This window comes from Pholcus phalangioides, unplaced genomic scaffold, assembly GCF_987345545.1.
Source record: "Pholcus phalangioides strain wild (caught in Gottingen) unplaced genomic scaffold, Ppha-v1.0 ptg000016l_1, whole genome shotgun sequence".
NCBI classification, from domain to species: Eukaryota; Metazoa; Arthropoda; class Arachnida; order Araneae; family Pholcidae; genus Pholcus; species Pholcus phalangioides.
Window position 1 is genome coordinate 13,227,199 of NW_028301609.1, and position 21,496 is coordinate 13,248,694.

General features: G+C 40.1%; 1 protein-coding gene across 1 annotated transcript in view; it reads left to right on the top strand.

Moving 5' to 3' along the window:
- Positions 1–6,724: 6,724 nt before the first annotated feature.
- The window catches only part of LOC149075090 (uncharacterized), a 61,262-nt gene continuing 46,490 nt past the window's right edge, over positions 6,725–21,496 (top strand). The window contains exon 1 of the mRNA XM_089245655.1: positions 6,725–6,822. The gene's annotated coding sequence lies outside the window, so the exon portion shown is untranslated. The remainder of the gene's footprint in view (positions 6,823–21,496) is intronic.

Here is a 21,496-nt window from a genome sequence, read left to right on the forward strand (position 1 = left end):
TAAAAGAATAATTTCGTAATTTCTAATAGAAAGTATTTCGTAATTTCTAATAGAAAGTATTTCGTAATTTCTAATGAAAAGTATTTCGTAATTTCTAATAGAAAGTATTTCGTAATTTCTAATAGAAAGTATTTCGTAATTTCTAATAGAAAGTATTTCGTAATTTCTAATAGAAAGTATTTCGTAATTTCTAATAGAAATTATTTCGTAATTTCTAATAGAAAGTATTTCTCATAATTTCTGATAGAAGTTATTTCACAATCAATAAAAGAATAATTTCATAATTTCTGATAAAAGTTATTTCACAATCAATAAAAGAATAATTTCATAATTTCTAATAGAAAGTATTTCGTAATTTCTAATGGAAAGTATTTCGTAATTTCTAATAGAAAGTATTTCGTAATTTCTAATAGAAATTATTTCGTAATTTCTAATAGAAAGTATTTCTCATAATTTCTGATAGAAGTTATTTCTCATAATTTCTGATAGAAGTTATTTCTCATAATTTCTGATAAAAGTTATTTCACAATCAATAAAAGAATAATTTCGTAATTTCTAATAGAAAGTATTTCGTAATTTCTAATAGAAAGTATTTCGTAATTTCTAATGGAAAGTATTTCGTAATTTCTAATGGAAAGTATTTCGTAATTTCTAATAAATAATTTCTAATAGAAAGTATTTCGTAATTTCTAATAAATAATTTCTAATAGAAAGTATTTCGTAATTTCTAATGAAAAGTATTTCGTAATTTCTAATAGAAAGTATTTCGTAATTTCTAATAGAAAGTATTTCGTAATTTCTAATGGAAAGTATTTCGTAATTTCTAATAAATAATTTCTAATAGAAAGTATTTCGTAATTTCTAATAAATAATTTCTAATAGAAAGTATTTCGTAATTTCTAATGAAAAGTATTTCGTAATTTCTAATAGAAAGTATTTCGTAATTTCTAATAGAAAGTATTTCGTAATTTCTAATAGAAAGTATTTCGTAATTTCTAATGAAAAGTATTTCGTAATTTCTAATAGAAAGTATTTCGTAATTTCTAATAGAAAGTATTTCGTAATTTCTAATAGAAAGTATTTCGTAATTTCTAATGAAAAGTATTTCGTAATTTCTAATAGAAAGTATTTCGTAATTTCTAATAGAAAGTATTTCTAATGAAAGTAACTTCAGATTAAAATTAATATCAGAATTAATGAATTTAATCGCTAATTAATGAAAAAACTTTCAGAATTAGTGAAAAAAAGTTATCTAAGAATTAATCAAAATAGATAATTAATATGAAAAAAATTATTTCTAGTAATAATAAAAGTCTCCAATTATTTTTGTTCTTGTTTAACTTGGGGAGCCCCCTTCTATTAAGATGTCACTAAGTTACATGAGCTTGTGGTCGCTCTCAGACCACAAAACCACAGATTCTAAAAAGGTTTAAGACTCCTGTTCTAATAAATTGGTACATGTTGGAACCTGCCGTCAAGTTTGTTTCTGTGCGACCGTGACCGTGAACAGTGATGCAGAGCGCCAGAACCAATATAAATTAATTAAGGGGTCTACATCTCTTTCATCGTGGGGGACCACTATTAAAACTTTTAAGGGATGTCCCTCAAGTTTATGCCATTTTCATAATTTTTTTTCTTCTAAATACTCTATTTTCTGCCATTAGCAGACTCCCCCAGGAAAGAATGAATTATTTATTAATAACCTACTTCTCTGACTTTTTTATCCGCTTTGGAATTTTTGTTTGACCCCTTGAACACTCAGTCATCAGACGAGAATCTGTTTTATCTTTTCATCTCCTAATTTCTCTAACTTTTCATAAATGCCATATGACTTTCGTTTGTTTTTTGATAGATATTTTTATAACCCTTCTTAAACTTTCTCTTTCTGTATCTGTTTTTTATATTTTTGATAACCATCACTAGTAATTTATCATTTGAATGCAATTTTGAATTTCCTGAAAAATCCTGCATTTCACTCTTCACCATCCCTACATTGATCATTGTTTCTGACCATTATTTTACTAATCTTTCACTTTATGAATATATAGGTTCCAATTTATTCTGTTTTACAATCTTCCACTTTTCATTGAGTAAATAGGATCTAATATTTTACTATTTTTTCTAAAATCAATTCTTAATGTAAAAATTACCGTATATACTCGTAAGCCGAGTTTTTTGTGGAAAAATTCGTTCCTAAAATGGGGAGGGGGGGGGGTCGGTTTATACTCGGATCAGTTTTTGATGAGAAAATATCGACCCCCGCAATCGGTAGTCATTTTTGTATCTTTGAAACCCCACAGAACCGATAATGTCAAAACCGAGGCAAAGAAATTGAAAACATCATAAACTTTGATACCAGGTGGGCTAACGTCGATTGTACAGCTTTTTTAGATGTGAGCCATAGGCGGAGATAGACTTGGAAGTCTGGGGGGCAAGGTCATTATTGCTGGGGGGGCACAATGATGATGATGTCAGTTCACATATACATATATACATTAGATCAGCCGACTCCATATTTGATGCTGGAGGGCCCTCCCCCCCATTTCTCCGCCCATGATATGAGCATCAACAAGCCTTTCAGAGACTATTTGAGGAATTTGTGGATCGAATGGACGAGTTCCGATGATGAAGAAACTACAAAAAGTGGTGCCTTGAAGAAACCTGACATTGGCCTAGTGTGCCAATGGGTACATGAGGCGTGGAATTCTCTTTCCACCGAAATTATCATCCGATCCTTCAAAAAGTGTTGCATCAGCAATGCGATGGACGGAACTGAAGATGACATCCTCTTTGAAAGTGACAATGGCGATGACAGCCCAGATGAGGATAAAAACGAAGATGCCGCACCCCCTATGATGACCTGATGGATTACGATGAGCTTGCAGACTCAGAAGAAATGGATTAAGAAGTTTTAATCATTTTCTATCGCAGATTTCCGTAAGCTATTCATTTTGCATGAAAATATAAGAATTTTTTTTTCTCGAAAATGCACAGATTTTTTGGGTCGGCTTATACACGGTTTTCAATTTATTGCGGTTTTGGTGGTCCTGGTTATAGTGACGGACTCGCGATGCGAGGATCCGGGTTCGAACCCCAGAGTGGTGGTCGGCTGAAGTTGGTTTTCTGTGGTTCCCAACTTCAAGGCGCAAATGCGAGCCGATCTCCCCGTTAAAAAGTCTCTCCACAGAGAGCAACAGTCCTACAACGATAAATCATTCAATCATAACACTTCACTCATAGTTAGAAAAACTGGTGGCAGATGGCAGCACTACACATGACAAGCATTACAGAGAAACAAAAAAAACCACGTCAGGTTTCACTACACGTACACGCACATTCCCGCATGTACCGATTCGTTGGGGGTTCCGCGGGGGGGGGGTGCATGTGTGGTGTAGCAGTAGTAGGTAGGGCCTCCAAAAAATGGCTCGGGGATCCATGATGTTCTTAAGTCAGCCACCTCGTTGGGCAATTTGCCTGTTGTGGCGTTGTATTTGTATTTGAAGTGGGGAAGGGGGGGGGGGTCGACTTATACACGAGTATATATGGTTATATGTATGGTCTCTTGCATTTCAAAAGTATTACAATTATGAATACGAATGATAAATAGGTTCCAATATTCGACTACTTTCTTCAGAATCATTACAACACAATTAAACACTGTAAGTACAATTGCGAAACAATGTAATACAATTTCTTTTTGGCTTCCTGGAAAGACTTACATGTAATGCAATCATATCCTGGAGTTTTTCTTGGCTTGGTTTTTGCCATGTTCTCCTCTATTTCTTCTATTTTGATAGGTCTAAAAACTGAGATGTCAAATGGGATGTTGTTTGCTAGAAAATGTTGGACTTTTGTTTCTGTGTTATTGATAAAATTTTGAGAAATTGTCCCGTTGGGTGCAAACTGATTTTTATATACTGCTAAAAATTCATTTGCTTTCCTGCATTACCATTTGAAATTTTTATTGGTGGTATAGTATTACCCTTTTTATTTTCCATCTTGTGATATATTTGATATAGTGTTCCATCTTGTGGTGTTGCATCTTCTAACCATTATGCACAAATCTCCCATTTAAAGATTGTATTATATCCTTCTTGATCTCTCCGGCTTTTCTGTTACATTGATTTTTGTAATATGGGTCCCACGTTCTTTTCCATAATTTTCTTACCTTGTTTTTAAGTCTAATTTTTTCTTTTAGCCACATTGGGAGACCAAGTGGATTTGGATGTGCTATTTTTACTCTGGTGGCATATTTCACTGCTTCTAAAATTGAATTTGCTATTTCTCTAATCATTTCCTCTGCTTCTTCTTCTGTGTTTTGATTGAGAAATCTTGCAATTTTTCTTGATATTTTTCCCAATTTGATTTTGTTTTTAACAAGCTTGAGCATTATTGAAAAGTCCATTATTATTTCCACCGGCATATGATCAGAATCGAGCTTATTTAATACTTTTGGGTTATTTAATACTGTGTCGAGACGCATATATTTAATCTTTTTGACAACATTATATCTAGGATATCTGGTTAGTTCACAAAGTTCTTTGAGCAGAAAGTTGGCTCTTCTGGTGCATATACCCCCTTATTCTTTCTTCTCTACAATTTTTTTTTTTTTAATATTCTTACTTGTCTGTTGAATTTGTGAATTTCTTACATACAAAAGACAAATCCTTGCAGTTAAAATTCCCCATTATTACACATGCATGGTTGCAGTTAAATATTCTTTTAAGATGAGTTAAGTCTATTGGATTACCTGGTGGTTTTTTACGACAACATTTCAAAGAATCTTCGATGCCAATTATAATCGAGAGTTTGATTGTATTTGAAACTCTTAAACCCGTTCGCGCAAAAGTTGACGGTTCGCTCTTTTGGGTCATATTTCGATTATTTATGTACGAAACGCGAGACACACGAAAAGTCACGTGATCGTAACAGATTCATTTTGTTTGCAGCGGAAATCGCTCTCATTCAAGAAATGAATAAAATATCAAAATGAGGAGCATTTTTTCCCTTCCTCTTATTGCGCCATATTTATGTTATGCGCCAGCCAAGGTCAAAGTCAGAGCGCGCCATTTCCTTTTCTTTCTTTTTATTTTTATTTTTTGCATATTTTTTACATTTCTTTTTTTCCTCGTTCAAATTCACATTGAACCGACGAAGTTTGACGCAATTGCGAACAACAACAGCCATGGCCCCCACAAGGCCGGGGATGACAGGGCTCTAGCCCTGGGGCCCGGGACAATTCTCATAATTTTTTTGCTTTTTCACGCTATACACGAAATAGAAGGGGCCAGTGAAAAGTCTGACCAGGGGGGCCTGCGAAAGATCCCATGCTAGGGGTCCTACTCCTGGATATGGGGACATGACAACAGCAACACAATGGTGTTTCGATATTTCTGTACCTCAGAACCATACCATCGTGTGTCAATTTTGAGATATTACCGTATTCTTGTAGTTTAGGGACATCCATAGTGTAGTACTTTAGCTGAAATAATTCTTAAATGAAGTAGCCAAAACCTTTCTTTCTTTCAAACCGAGGTCAGGTCTATCACCATCTATGGGCGATTTACTACCTAGTGAGTGTAGTAGCCAAAACCAGACTATATATATATATTATGTCCAGTGGCGTATTTACGTAGGGGGGGGGGGCTTAGCGGGTAATAGCCCAGGGCGGCAAATTTGAAGAATGAGTGGCCGGGAAAAATTAGTTGAATGGGAGAGGGGGGGGGGGGGTAGAATTTGTATAACCCTAAATAAATTCGCGTTTGCCGAGCATTGCCGTCTTAACGGGTGGGCTTACCAGGGCACAGCCCTGGGCCCCTCTCAAAAGTAGAGGAGGCCTCATAAAAATAAGATCCGATTAAAGTTTTCGAGGGTAAGCGAAAATGCAATTGGTCACGGTAAGCATTTCTAGCCAGGTAGGGTTCTCAAAAACATCACTGTTGCCGCCCACCGCAAGTTCTAAGCCATATTTGCTAAACCCATGGTCCGTTGGCCAAATGTGATATAAATGACCCCACGGCATAGTTCCACATCACTCACGGGGCCGGGGCCGACACGTCTGCTCCCCCCCTAGTTGCGGCTTTGCCCGCACTCTCCTGAAGGTTGAGCACTCTTGTTCTAAGCCTGATCCTCAGCCTCCGCGCTGATTTCTATATCTGTCACCTCTCTCTGCCTCCTCGTCCATTAAAGGAGAGGGGGTGCAGGGCCGTGCCTTCTCGGGCCCCTGGGGGGACAGAGACTTTTCTTTCGGGTCCTTCTTGAAAGGGTAATCGTTATGTGTAAACTTATTATTCTCTCTCGGCCCTGGTTTCCCCAGCTTAGTTACGGGCCTGGGGGAGTGGGGGGGGGGTGCACATGTCCCGCGCAAGCGACATCGTTCACCGATCCGATTCAGCGATAAGTAACCAAACATCAAGACCCCATCGCAGAAACTTTACCGCATCACGGTCGCGTGAAACTAATCTGGAGACATATAACTACGCGCAAGAAAAAAATAGTGCAGGGCATTTTTCCAACATTTCCCGGAAATATTCAGAGTCTAAAAGAATAAAAATGATAAAAAAATCATTTTCTGGAAAATATCCGGAGTTTATTGACTGACACGGAGGCGGAAATTTGCATAATAAGTGACTTACGCGCACTATCCCTCCGCGACGATCAGGAGGGGGGAGGGGAATTTCACCCATTGGAAGTAGTGACAGACAATCAATCCATCAGCAGACAGAGATCGCCGGCGTCCGCCTCAACAACATCTTCAAGGAGATCGTCCGGGACGAGCGAATGGTCAGCGGGGAGATCGCTTTTTTACAGGAGAAGGTCAAGGTGAGTAAAAAAAACCCATCTTAAGAATGAAAGATTTGTTTACAAACAAAATTCAAAAAAAAAGGAGAAAAATAATTGAATTTGTCATCGAGTTTGAAAAGACTTCGGTTTTTTTTAGTTTTGGTTTGATTTTGAGACGATTCACGTTTATATTATGATTTTTTAGTACTTTTCTATGAGGAAAAACACATGAATCGGTTGACTCGTTTTTGGTGTAAACCATATACACATGCTTTTTTTCAACCCATACCCAAGGGCCAAATGTGGCCTTCGGAGTCATCTGATGTGGCCCGTGAACTCGACCCTAATTTTGTAAAAATGAACTAATCAAAGATTTTCCAGATCATTTAAGTGATCCGCGGTGCAATTCCACATGACTTGAGAGGCCCCGTGTCATGTCCCGCGGCACATTTTCATATCACCGTGGCACAGTTCCGTAGCACTTGAGAGACCCGTGGTACAGTTCCAGATCGCATCAGTGACTCGACTTCCAGATTACTCAAGTAGCATGCGGCACAATTTCAATGTGTACGAGTTACATGTGCGTTTAAGCAGTATGCGGCACACTTCCGGGATCACTTAAGTATCACAAGGCACACTTCCGGATCATTTCGGTGGCTCGCGGTACACTTACAGATCACATCGGTGGCCCGCGGCACACTTACAGATCACATCGGTGGCCCGCGGCACACTTCCATTTCACTTCGACGGCCATCGGCACACTTCCAGATCATTTAAGTAGCTTAAGGTGCAATTCCAGATCCCATCAGTGGCCCGCGGCACACTTATAGATCCTTCAGTGGCCCGTGGAACACTTCTAGATCACTTAAGTATAATAAGGCACACTTCCAGATCACATCGGTGGCCCGTGGCGCACTTGCATGTCACTTTCTGGCCATTGGCCCACTTCCAGATCACTCAAGTAGTATGCGACACGCTTCCAGATCATTAAAGTAGCTTAAGGTACAATTCCAGATCACATCGGTGGCCGACGGCACACTTAGATTCCTTCAGTGGTCCGTGGAACACTTCTAGATCACTTCTGTGGCCCACGGCACACTTCCAGATCACATCGGTGGCTCGCCTGCACACTTCCATGTCACTTCGACGCCCATAGGCACACTTCCAGATCACTCAAGTAGTATGAGACGCTTCCAGATCATTTAAGTAGCGTAAGGTACAATTCCAGATGACATTGGTGGCCCGCGGCACACTTATCGATCCCTTCAGTGGCCCGTGGAACACTTCCAGATCACATCGGGGGTTCGCGGTGCGCTTACAGAGCATATCAGTGACTCGCGGCACACTTCCAGATCACTTAAGTAGCATGTGGCTCATTTCCAAATCACATCGGTAACTCGCATCACATTTCCAGATCACTCAAGTAGTGTGCGACACACTTCCAGATCATTTAAGTAGTGTAAGGCACAATTCCAGATCACATCGATGGCCCGTGGCACACTTCTAGATCACCCGCTGTATGCCTCTAGAGGCGGGACAGCAATATATGATTGGCACTTCCAGAACACATCGGTGGTTCGCAGCGCACTTCTAGATCCCTTCAGTGGCCCGTGGAACAATTCTACATCACATCGGTGACTCACGGCACACTTCCAGATCATTCAAGTAGTATGCGACACACTTCCAGATCACAGCACACTTCTAGATCCATTCAGTGGCCCGTGGAACACTTTCAGATCGCATCGGTGGTTCGTGGCGCACTTACAGAGCATATCAGTGACTCGCGGCACACTTTCAGATCCCATCAGTCACTCGTGACACACTTCCAGATCACTTAAGGAGCATACGGCACACTTCCCGATCAGTGAAGTAGCGTGCGGCACGTTTTCAAACCAATCAAGTGGCCTGCTTTCTCCTGAAGGTTGAACACCTTTGTTTTTTTGGTGTAAACAGTTGGTAATTTTCAAGGCCTGTAGTTTATGCTTTCGAAATTCCCACGTTCCTGACCTTTTTCGGGGAACCAATGGGATCGTCGCATGAGGACATTCTCCCCACCACCGAGAAACCCTCTTCATTGGATGACGACGGGAGCAGACGAATGTATCAGTCCGCGTGAAATGGGCCTTTTTGCATTCTTGAGAATTGTTGCAAGTTTTTTTTGTTTTTTTTGCGCCTTGAGAGCATTGTTGCAAGTTTTTTTTGCGTCATGAGAGCATTGTTGCATTGTTTTGTGTCGAAAGAGCATTGTTAAAAGTTTTTGTACCCAGAGCATTGTTGGAAGTTTTGTATCCAGAGAGGGAGAGAGAGGAGCATTGTTGGAAATTTTGTATCGAGAGAGGGAGAGAGGAGCATTGTTGGAAATTTTGTATCGAGAGAGGGAGAGAGGAGCATTGTTGGAAATTTTGTATCCAGAGAGGGAGAGAGCATTGTTGAAAATTTTTGAGAGAGCATTGTTGGAAATTTTGTATCCAGAGAAGGGAGAGAGCATTGTTGAAAATTTTTATGTTTATCGAGAATTGTTGAAAGGTTTTGTGACTAGAGAGCATTGTTGGAAAGTGTTTGTGGCTAGAGAGCATTGTCGGAAAGTGTTTGTGACTAGAGAGCATTGTCGAAAGTGTTTGTGGCTAGAGAGCATTGTCGGAAAGTGTTTGTGACTAGAGAGCATTGTCGAAAGTGTTTGCGACTAGAGAGCATTGTTGAAAGTTTTTGCGTCCAGAGAGTTACATGGGCGGAGATGGAGGAGGCAGGGGTGTGCAGCGTCAAATGTAGAGCCGACTGATCCAATGCATATGCGTATATATTAATCGACATAATCATCATGCCCCCCCCCTCCCCAGACTTTCACGTCTATCTCGCCTATGAGCGAGTATTGAAAGTTACTGTGTGCAGAGAGCATTGTTGTAATTTTTTGTTGTCTACAGAGCAGCACTGTTGAAGGTTTTTATATCCAGAGCATTTTAAAATTTCGGTATCTAGAGAGAGAGAGAGAGAGAGAACATTTTTGTTGAATGTTTTCAAATCCAGAGAGCATTGTTAAATAAATTTTGTTTCTGTTTAATATATATATAATCGAAAGTGTATTTTTGCAATTACTGAGCGTTGCTGAAATTGTTCGTTTGCAAAGAAGTTGCAAATATTGTTGAAAATGTTTGCTCAACAACACTTCGAACTCGACCCTCAAGTTGAACGTGGTGGAATGCAAAGACCATTGTTGAAAATATTTTTTGCTATATAGGTGCAAATGACAAAAAACCAAAGGTTTTAGTCAAAAGTGTTTAACAAAAAACATTGTTTCCGTAAAAGCTGATTTGAAAGTGTTTGTTTGCAGAGAGCGAAAACACTGAAAAAGCATTCTTGAAGAGCTTTGTCTTTATAAGAGAACAGCAGCCATTGTCGAAAAAAAAAAAGAAGATTAGTTGTAGAAATTAAAGCATTGTTGAAACTATTTGTTTCTGTGGCGCAAAATTTGAAAACACAGTCGAATCCCGTTTTAACGAATACCGTTATAGCGAAAATCTCGTTTTAACGAACACTTTTCTAATCCCCCCCAGATAAGTTTACACAGAAACAATGCAAATATGTGGAATTCCTTTACAACGAAATTTTTCTTTTCAACGAAGTGATTTCACCCGTTTCTTGGAGTTCGTTATAACGGGATTCGACTGTATTTTGCTACACGAGTGCAAGAATTGTTGAAAAAAAGGGATTTTGGCACTAGTGCTTCTGCTCCAGGATTTGGGGGAGGGGGGGACATGTATTTAGGGTAATAAAAATTTTGTGTCGCCCTTCTCCCATTTTACTAATTTTCTCGGCCACTGATTCCCAGTGCCGTCTTAACGCATGGGCCCCTCCCGGGCACCTCAAGAGAAGAGGGTTCTCACAAAAATGAGATCCGGTTGAAATTTTGTAGGATTTACCAGGTAGGGCCTCCGAAAAACCACTTGGTTTGGGGGCCCCCATGATACTCTTAAGACGGCCCTGCTGATCCCTCAAACTTTGTCCTGGGCTTTAACAAAGCCCCTTCCCCCCCCCCCATAAATACGCCACTGATGGTTGTCCACAGGACCGTAGCGTGCCTTCTCGGGGGCCCCGGGGCAGACATTTTCTTGGGGACCCTTAAAAGAAGAAAAAATTATGTAAAATAAATGTACATTATTTGTGAGGCCCCATTCTGCTCGGGGCCCCTGGGCAGTCCAGACCACCACCAACACCAAACAATTTTTCTTATTCCGAATGGAGGCAGTCCAGACCAGACTCAGAATTTTTCGATGGTGACTGGCCCTTAAAGCGGGACATTACCCAACAAACAGGCTGGGGCCCCTTGGGGGACCCCCCGATGAAGGGACAGACACGGGAGTAATGTATGTGTATAAGGTGAGTGAATGTACGTGGGGGGAAAGGGCTCCCCTTTCTGAATGCTCTTTTTTTTTTTTTTTTTTGAAAATAATTATCTTATATAAATATAAGAGTGAGGGGGGCCCTGGGCAGAGTGCCTCGGTTGCCCCAGCCCTAGTTACGGCCCCAATTGTCCGTTATCGAGTCCACAATAATTCAACAAATAAAATATTCGTGGAATCCCGGAACAGAAGTGATTATACACGAGACGCGCGGATTTACCGTTTCCAATAATAGATGGCGCTGTCTCTCACAAGTTCTATCTCCTATCTCCGAAGAAAGAATAAACAAATGCACTGACTCTACCGAAAGGGAATTTTCCCCGTTCTATGAAGGCGCGCGTGTGTCCGGCGACTAAAAGTGACTCGTTACCGAATATTTCGGATTTTTAATTAATTTTAGTGAGTTGAAGTGATTTTTTTTGTGTGATCACCGATATCATTTGTGTTGCCCGAAGGTAAGCCCCCCCCTTTTTTCTTTTTTCTTATTAATCCATTTGCAGTTATTCTCACCATCACGTGTACCGAACCCCTTCTTGTTTACACTGTGTGGGGAGAGGGACTGGCACCAATCTTTTAGCAGTGTCGCGTCGCCTCCCCACCCCCAAGGCCCCTCCCCCCCGGGAAACCGTCTTAAGAGCATCATGTACCCCCGGGCCAAGTGGTTTTACTGAGGCCCTACCTTGTAAATTCTAGAAAATTTGAACTGGATCTCAATTTTGTGAGGCCCCCGGGTCGTGACCGGATGGGCCCATGCGTTCAGACGGCACTGGATGTCGTGGCCGTGACCTTGGCCTACACAGGTGGACCGTGACCTTGGCCTACCCAGGTGGACCGTGACCTTCGAAAGTAACATCGAAAGTCACTCACGTAGGTCACGGGTGGACTCGCATATCTTTTGGAGTTGCCCGGGCAGGCATGGGCACTTTTTCCTTCATTTTTAGGTTTAGGCCGTTCACCGCACAGGCTATTGACAAGGCATGGGCAGGAGCGGATCTTTTGAAGGGTCGCCGCTGTAGGAGGGGGCGCCAAATCCGAGTCGAAAAGGCGGAAAAGAAGCTTTGTTAACAAAAAAAAAAAAATGTGGTCGGGAGTAGGGCCGGAACTAGAGGGAGGGGGGGGCAACTGCCCCGGGCGGAAAAATTTAGCGGGGGGGGGGTGGCAATTTTAGATGGGAGAAAACCGTTATAAAGTTATCGTTACGGGGGGGGGGTGGGTGGCAAAATAATGTTTTCCGTCTCCGGCAAAAATTTTATTTACGGCCCTGGTGTAGAGGGTGCCGAAAATGGATCCCGCACGAATAGAATTTTTTTTTTCTCGAGCTGCCCCTGGGCGCCGGAACGGAGGTTGAAGGGGTTGGGCCGAGGAAAATTTTAGCTCCCTCCCAATAAATTTGTCCAGTGCCCCCCTTTATGACCATATTTGTTTTTTCCTCGTGGCTCCCCCTGTCATTGGGCTAGAATTTATCGAGCTACCCACTAGTCTGAGTTCTAGTGAGGGCCGTCTCAACGTCATGGGGTCCCCCCATAGGCAAAATAACGTTATGGTAGTCCCATACTTAGCTGGAAGTAACAGCCTACATTTACTACTTATTTTCGAAATTCCTATACGAAAAAATTATTATACAAAAGTAATATACGAAATCTCATGATGTCGGGTCTCTTATGGACATGAGACCCCCGGGCATGGGTCCCCCTCACAAGAGTGGGACTGACAGAGCTGCAGTCCAGGGCCCTCATTTTTTGTTTTTTCACCCTATAAATTTAATACAGAGAGACCCGTGAAAAATTCAGCCAAGGGGCCGGCGAAAGACCTCTCATCCTAGGGAACCTGCTGCAACATGTAAGGGAGTGAGGTCAGTGTTGGTCTATGCCGTAAGATGGCTCTGGTTTTACGGGTGGTTTTCCTGGATTCTGTAAGTGTGTAGTCACTAATATAAAAGCTTTATTTCTTCGTACCTTAATTTTTCTTCTCAACTTTCTGTGGTCCTCCAAACCACCTGTCATGGTCCCCTTTCTACTTCATTTTCTGTCGTGGCCCACTGTTTGAGAATCACTGCTCTAGGGCACTCTTTTGGTCATTCACTGGCATGGTCCTTCGCTCTGAGGTCACTCTTTTGGTCATTCACTGACATGGTCCTTCGCTCTGAGGTCACTCTTTTGATCACCTACACTTTTTCGAACTCTTTAGGTCACTTGTTTGGTGACTCACTGAACCCTCGCTCTCTAAGCCAGCGACGGATTTATAGTTTTACTGCCGATGGGGTGCATACGAACTTTGCCATCCTCCTCTCATTCTACTAATTGACCAATCATTGCACTGGACTCTAGCCTACTAATCCCATTCTTGTAAGTACGCCTGTGGCGGCGGGCATGGGCGCTGCCACCGCGAGATATTTTTTTTTATTGAAAATACAGGGCGTTTGATTATAATCAAGGTTCTCGTACTCTTTGGATAGTTTTTCCCTCAAAAACTATACTCATCCGAACACAGCTAAACTTTCAGGATATCTTAATGAGACCCTAGGAGAGAAAGAAAGAGAGAGAGATAAAAAATAGTTAAATTTTTGACCACCAGGTGAAAAAGAGGCGCATTTTATTGCATTTTCCTTTTTTCCATGGTCCATATAGCGTATATACGAAGTTTCAATGGAATGCGTCCACCAAAATGGGCGCGCTACGTGGGTCCGAGTAGTCATGAGAGAACAAAAAAGCGCCGCCGTTTCACATGGTGGTCGAAAATTGAACTATTTTTTTTTTAATCTTTCTTTCCCATGGTCCCATTAGGATATCCTGAAAATTCAGCTGTTTTCGGACGAGGAAAAACTATTCATAGAGTACACGGGAACTTGAATTGTAATCAACCTGCTTTGAAATTGAAAGAAATGTTAATATTGACGCCCCTCCTCCCCCCTTTAAATTTGAACGGAAAAACAATAAACTCGGCGCCCCCCTTCCCGATTCAACGTCCCGAACCCCTAGTCGGGGTCCTGCCTAGAGCATGTGAATGAATGACTTAGAGAGCAAAAGAGTCATCTACAGCAGTATTTCTCAACCGCCGGGCCCTGATACTAGTCACCCCGGGCCGCGAGAATGATTAGCAGTTTAATTTTCCCCATTAATTTCTCGTTAGTTGTGTGTACGGCCGGGCCTTTCACTTACACAAAAGAGATTTACCGGGCCGCGGGCTTACAAAGGTTGAGAACCACTGATCTACAGGGTGTGTGTGTAAGCATGAGGGTGGCCAAAAGAGTGACCTAGAGAGGAAGGAACGAGGTCGATGGGAGACCGAAGTAAGCGGGCTATAGCAAATTTGTGGAATGAGTTGTCGAGAGAATTATAAACATGGGGAGGGGGGGATTGCCTCCCCCAGCGTCAAAGAAGGAGTCGACTGATCTAATGTATATGTGTATATATGAATTAACATCATCATCCTTGTATCGCTCCCCCCCCCCCCCGAGTCTTTAAAGTCTATCTCTGCCTATGATTATAGATTACAGTCGAATCCCGTTTTAACGAATACCGTTATAGCGAAAATCTCGTTTTAACGAACACTTTTTTTTTAAATCCCCCCAAATAAGTTTACATAGGAACAATGCTATTTTTTTTTTATAGGTAACCTAGAATTCCTTTATAACGAAATTTCGTTTTAACGAAGTGATTCCTCCGGTCAGTTGGCGTTCGTTATAACGGGATTCGACTGTAGTACTAGAGGAGGGGGGGGGGGAGGGGATTTGTGTATACCACAGGTGGCGAAACCATAAATCCGCCTCTGTTGTCGTAGAACTGGATTTACACGGAAGTGACGTTCAAGACGTTTCTTTTGCGATGATTTCGAAATTAATCGATATCCAAAATGAGATTTAATATCTTTTTTCCTCTATTAATTCCGTATTGTCTTATCTTCTCTGCAATTATCTTATCTTCTTATTTATTGTCTTACCTTTTTTAATAATTTGATTCCAGCCTGTCAGTCCTCCTCTTTCGGTTCTTTCATCATATTTCTCTTTTGATATTAACCTCTTCCTCTTATGTAATGTGCACAAACTCGGTAATATAACGATCTCGTTGGTAACGACATCTCGGCTATAACGTCAGAAATGGCCGGTCTCGACCGATTCATTTAGAGGATAATGGTAATGAGCCCCACGGCCGTCATTTCAACTTTTTCCAGGGGGGGGGGGGGCAAAGAACATGTACTCAATGCATGTGTATATATACATTTATATTTGTGTATATATACCATTTTTAGTGTATTTTCAAAAGCAAGACGAAAAGTGTCGAAAAATTGTCGTTATATCCGAGCTCTTTGCATTTTATCGACGTCATTAACCCCCCCCCCCAAATGACGGGCCTGTAATGACCTCCCCCCCCCGTGCTTATAACGTCGATAAAATGCAAAGAACTCGGATATAACGACAATTTTTCGACGGTTTTGTGTGGCGTTTTCCCAAAGGAATTGAGTTTACTGCCGCTGTGGTGGTCGAGTGGTCATAATGAGGGACTCGCATCGCGAGGATCCGGGTTCGAACCCCACCGGTTATCGGCTGTGAAGTTGGTTTCCTGTGGTTCGCGAAAATGCGAGCTGATCTCCCCATTAAAAAGTCTCGCCACGGGGAGCAACAGGCCTACAACGATAAATCATTCAATCATTACACTTCACTCCTCCCCTCTGTCATCAAAAGTAAGCAAATCGGAAACCCCCCTTTCCCCTCCCCATCGATGTTGACGTAATACTTGAATGGCCCCTTACGTAAGCAGATTTTTAGCCATTTTTGACCCTCCCCCCCTTGTCAGCAAAATTTCGTCAGCAGCTTAGAATATTTCGTATCTTCTTCAAAAAGGGTGATTGATGACGTAAGCAACCTTTAAACCCCCCCCCCCCCCTTCCCCTTGTCATCAAAAGTCAGAAAATCCGAAACCCTCCCCCTCAATGCGGACGTAATACTTTAATGACCCCTTATGCACCTCAAAGCAAAGTCTTCTTCTTCTGCTGGTGATCGGTGGTATAAAACCTTGGGGGTGGGAGGGATACCAATTTTCACCGAGACCATGGGTAGAAATAGATTCAGTGAAATTATGAAATATCTGAAAGGGGGTGTTTGACGTAAATCTACTGCAGCAAATCGGTAATAGTCGAACTAAACCTGTAAGTCATGCTAAGAAGATGTAAACCCCCTTCAATATACGGCTAATAAGTAGAGCCCGGATTATATGCAAATGCATATGTGCACATGCATTTGCATATTTTGGCATTTTTGAGCATTAATGCATATAAATGCATGAAATCAAAGAATTTTAGTATAGGTGCATATTTTTGAAGGTTTATTTAAGCTCACTCAATTTTTTTTTTTTTATGTTTTCAAACAAATATTGTTCTTAATATTTTCGTAACATCGGCTTCCCCCAACCCCCCCGCAGGTGAAATTTAGTGAATTAATACATATTTATAAAGTAGTTTACGATATTAACCGTTTTATTGTAAGGCCGGGCTACAAAAAGTTATAAAGCTATAATAAAGCTATTATAAGCTATGAAAGTTTTGTGGAAGTCCTTGTATAAAACTTGGAAAATACTACGATAAGCTGTATGATCGGTTACATTTGCTCGAATGTAACTATGAGCTTTATTGGCTGGTTTTTTAAGTTTCGTAAAAGAAATTTTATCAAACTTTTATAGTGTAATACCGGCCTTAGGCTATTTCTAGAGATATGTGTTAAATTCTTTATAGAAATATATGTGTCGAAATTCTTTTTTACTGCTATTCCAGAATAAAAAATATGTAGAAGATATTATTTGCATATGCGGTATTTTTTTTTGTATATGAATTCATATGCACTAAGAAAATAGAAAAGATGCATTTTAAAAACACATCTGCTTTTTTTTTTTTGCATGGTGATTTTTTTAATGCATATTTTCGCATTTTTTATACATATTTCGGAATTTTTGACTTTTTTAAGATTTCTAATGCATAATCTGGGGTGTTTAATGCATATTTGGGATTTTTCAGTGCATATTTTGGCCTTTTAAGTGCAGATTTTCGTATTTTTAAGCGCACATTTAGTATTTTAAGCGCACATTTAGTATTTTAAGTGCAGATTTTCGTATTTTAAGCGCACATTTAGTATTTTAAGCGCACATTTAGTATTTTAAGCGCACATTTAGTATTTTAAGTGCTTATTTTTGCATGTTTGAGTGCATATTTTTAGAGCATATTTTGCCACTTTTTTATCGCCTATAATCCGGGCTTTACTAATAAGATGGAAAAATTTAGAATCAAGTTCTAGAGATGACTGTTGATGTTGATTCTAAACATGTGTGCGCTACGGTTTTTCTGTTATCTTAAAAAAAGATGTATTTACGTCCCGCAATGATGTAACTCTTCCAGAACACGCAATAAAGATAGCACGACCATACCTAAAGAAAGGGACGAATATTACAACCTATAATTTTTTACTTCGGAAAAAGCTTACTTCGGAAGCTTGCGGAAAAATTTAAAATACATTATAGTATACATTAGTATTACGTAAGCAAGGAGATTTTCAGCCATTTTTGACCCCCCTCCCCCGTGTCAGCAAAAGTCAGCAAAACACTGACCCCCCCCCCTCCCCCCGTCAGCAAAATTTCGTCAGCAGCTTAGAATATTTCATATCTTCAAAAAGGGGTGGTTGATGACGTAAGCAACCTTCAACCTAACAACCTTCACAGAGAAACAAAAACTTCACGTCAGGTTTCACTACACGTACACGCACATTCCCGCATGTACTGATTCGTGGGGGGTTGTGTGGGCGGGGTGTATGTGTGGTGTAGCAGTAGTAGGTAGGGCTCGGGGATCCATGATGTTCTTAAGTCAGCCACCTCGTTGGGCAATTTGCCTGTTGTGGCGTTGTATTTGTATAAAACATTGTGAATCGAAGATTCATGTTCTAATGGCTAAGTGATCGCTGTACGCTTTTATTTCTCTGCGAAGTCCCAACATCTGTTTCCTTTTCGGTAATGCAATTATTTGCATTACTATATCAATTATAGTTTATAATTTTTGTTAATTGCATTTTTAATTGGGTTGCTGTATTTTTGAAATATATGACATCCATATTTTTATGGGCATATTTTTCTCAGCCACCTCGTTGGGCATCTTGCCTGTTGTGGCGTTGTATTTTTATTTGTATTATGTATATTTTAAATATATATTTATATTCAGATCATATATATTATATTATTGTTTCCCACAACCTATTTGATGTCGCGGATCCCTTTTAATAAAGGTGAATGTACAGCGGACCCCACCCCCTTTAGCGTCAGAAAGTCAATTCACACGCCCCCCTCTCCCATAAAGCGTAATATCTATTGTGCTTTTTTTTATTAATTTGCATATAAATTTTTTTTTTAATTTTCGTATAAGAAAAATTGAATAAATTGCAATGTCATACCACAAACTGATATTCATGCAATGGCAGTATAAATGAAAATGATCACGTGGACCCCCTTACAAACTACTCATGAACCCCCGGGGGTCCACGGACCATAGGCTGAGAAACATCGTATTATATCTTGATTTCTTTTTTTGTTTTTAATTTGATTTTTTTTTAATTTTGGGATTCGACATTGTTCTTTTGTTTGCAAATTAGAATTGTACAAAAACATATTAAGCGTTTGCTTCAAAATCAAAGTTTTTTTTAGTCTATCCAGCTGGGGGGGGGGAGAGATTAAGAAATTCACCCATTGATTGTGAAATAGTTCTTGAAAACTTATGACTTGAATTATTGAAATCCACGAATAATGCGTGATATAAATTCGAAAAATATAAACATAAGATTTTTTTCACGGGTAGGGCACCCCCCCCCCCCAAAACTTCCATACGAAAATTTTTCAAGACTGGCAACCCTAGTTCTTATGCCAATTGTTTTAATCCAAAATAAATCCATATTTACAGCTGTGCCATGTATTTTTGCAATTGCTGTCAAAAAGACCTCTCCGGTAGTTGTAGTGTTAAAGAACTATCCAGCGATTATTCCCTTGAGGCTGAAACAGGCCCTTTGGGGGTTCGGATGTACCACTTCCTGTGTTCGCGTTTGGAAAATATAAAATATACATCATGCTATACTACAGATGGGGTGAAATAATACGATGCTTTGAAATTTGCCGAGACTTCCGCGATAATTTATTATCTAAGTAGGGACCGCTTCGTAGCACGGAACAGACAATGTCCTTGCCACAACGCCCTTGACAAAGGTTGGCGATGCCCTCAGGAGCCGGGACGTTTTTTCACTTTGAAAAAACACTGCCGTAGATAGTCGCTCGTTAGCAACGATATGACACCTGTATTTCGACTCCAATTTCTTTGTTCTGAAGTGTATCCCCGGGACCCCTAAAGCAATATTTTGCACCCCAGGAACATCTTTTGAAAATTACTTCTCTACTCGATCAAACAATCCAAAAGAATGCTTGCTATTCGCGATAATTTCGAGGTTTTTATGACGAAGGCCATGCTACAATATTTCATCATAATGGAGTTTTTTTTCCCCTTTCAGCAATGCTCTTCATGACAACTTTCTTTTTTTTTAACCATGGTTTTCATTTGGTTTTGAATGAATTAACGCTGGGTCTCTGCCACCGGAATTAACCCGTTTCCGAGATCTCTCCCAGTCCAGCTTCGTGAGATGAGTCTGGAACACACAAAGTATCTATACCTAAAACAGTCTGAGTGAGTTTCTAGTGTTGTGTGTGATTTTTCTAGTGCTGCCATTTTTCATTACGGCAGCATACTTTCAGCAAAGCTTTCTAAAAAATGTATTAAGCAATGATGTGTAAAATAGAAATCTTTCAACAATGGCCATCTACAAGTCTTTCAACAATGGCCATCTACAAGTCTTTCAACAATGGCCATCTACAAGTCTTTCAACAATGGCCATCTACAAGTCTTTCAACAATGGCCATCTACAAGTCTTTCAACAATGACCATCTACAAGTCTTTCAACAATGGCCATCTACAAGTCTTTCAACAATGGCCATCTACAAGTCTTTCAACAGTTCCATCTAAAAGTCTTTAAACAATGCCATCTAAAACAATGGTTCCAAAAATGCTCTCTAAAACAGAACAGTTAATTTCCGAATACCGGAGATGAATACATATAGTGCCCCCGTAATAGTGTTTATCGCAATAGCTTTATGGACCCTGGGCAAAGTTATTCCCAGTGATGAGATTGGAATTCGCTATAAAGCACTGAGTTTCAAAAGGGATACGCGTTCGAAATTGTATATAGTCTTTACATGAGTTATGAACTCTGAATACTCCGTCTAAACCCCAGATCTCATCAAGTAGGCCCGTGAAATATGCCAACATGATCCCATGCGTTGAGATGACTTTAGTGCTGTGGGCGGTTGTGCTAACTTTCCCCCCCCCCCCACCACTAAATTTAAATTAACCCCTTAACGGCATTGACGAGATATCTCGCCTTCTTAGGCCGTGTGTTAAGATTACCCTGGAGTTACATCTTCGTACTTGCATTCAGAATTGAAAAAAATTTGTTATTTTCACCGTCTATTCTGCCAAAAATTAAATACTTTTTAGTGAACTCCAATTTCATCACTGTGTGTGCTCGTATAGGATAGTCAGAGCTTATTCTTTTCTTTTGAACACACGGTATGCGGTGTCCTAATCTTCTATTTTGGACGTTTCTACTGGTCCCCGAGAGTTCTTCAGAGAAAATTGCGAACGTTTTAGAATTTTTTTTTTGTTCATATCTTGTATTATTGCGAAATTGGCAGAGGAGATTGACGTTCTCCTCAGCCAATCTGTTGAAGAAAACGCCCTAATCGCCCTTTCATACCCGAAATAAAATTTGCTGTTCCTCGCGAAATTGTTGGACACCGTCTTAGACGTACTAATAGTCTATTCAATTTCTCGAGAAATTAATCGCCACTTTTTTTTATAATGAGGATCTCTTTACCTTTTTTCCCACAAGAGATAGCTTTTGTCTGTTGTTATTTTTATGAATCGAGCTCTTGGCGGAAAACAATCACTGTGAATTATTTGAGAAGTTCCTAGAAAGGATACCTAGGCATAAAGGTATGTAAATAAGGTAGGGTGTGGCGCCATAGTTTTTTCCCATTTGCATTGTAATGATAAGAGCTCTTTTTTTTTTTACTTGAAAAAATATTGTGAATTTTCAAATGAGAGTTTTTAAGATATCATTTTCCATTGTATTCGCCATCTATGAAAAACAAATTCGGAAAATTTTGTTACTTTTTTTTAAAATAGTCATTTTTCACCTGGCCCTGTAATTTCTTCCATTACATGTTTTTAGCCATATTTATTAC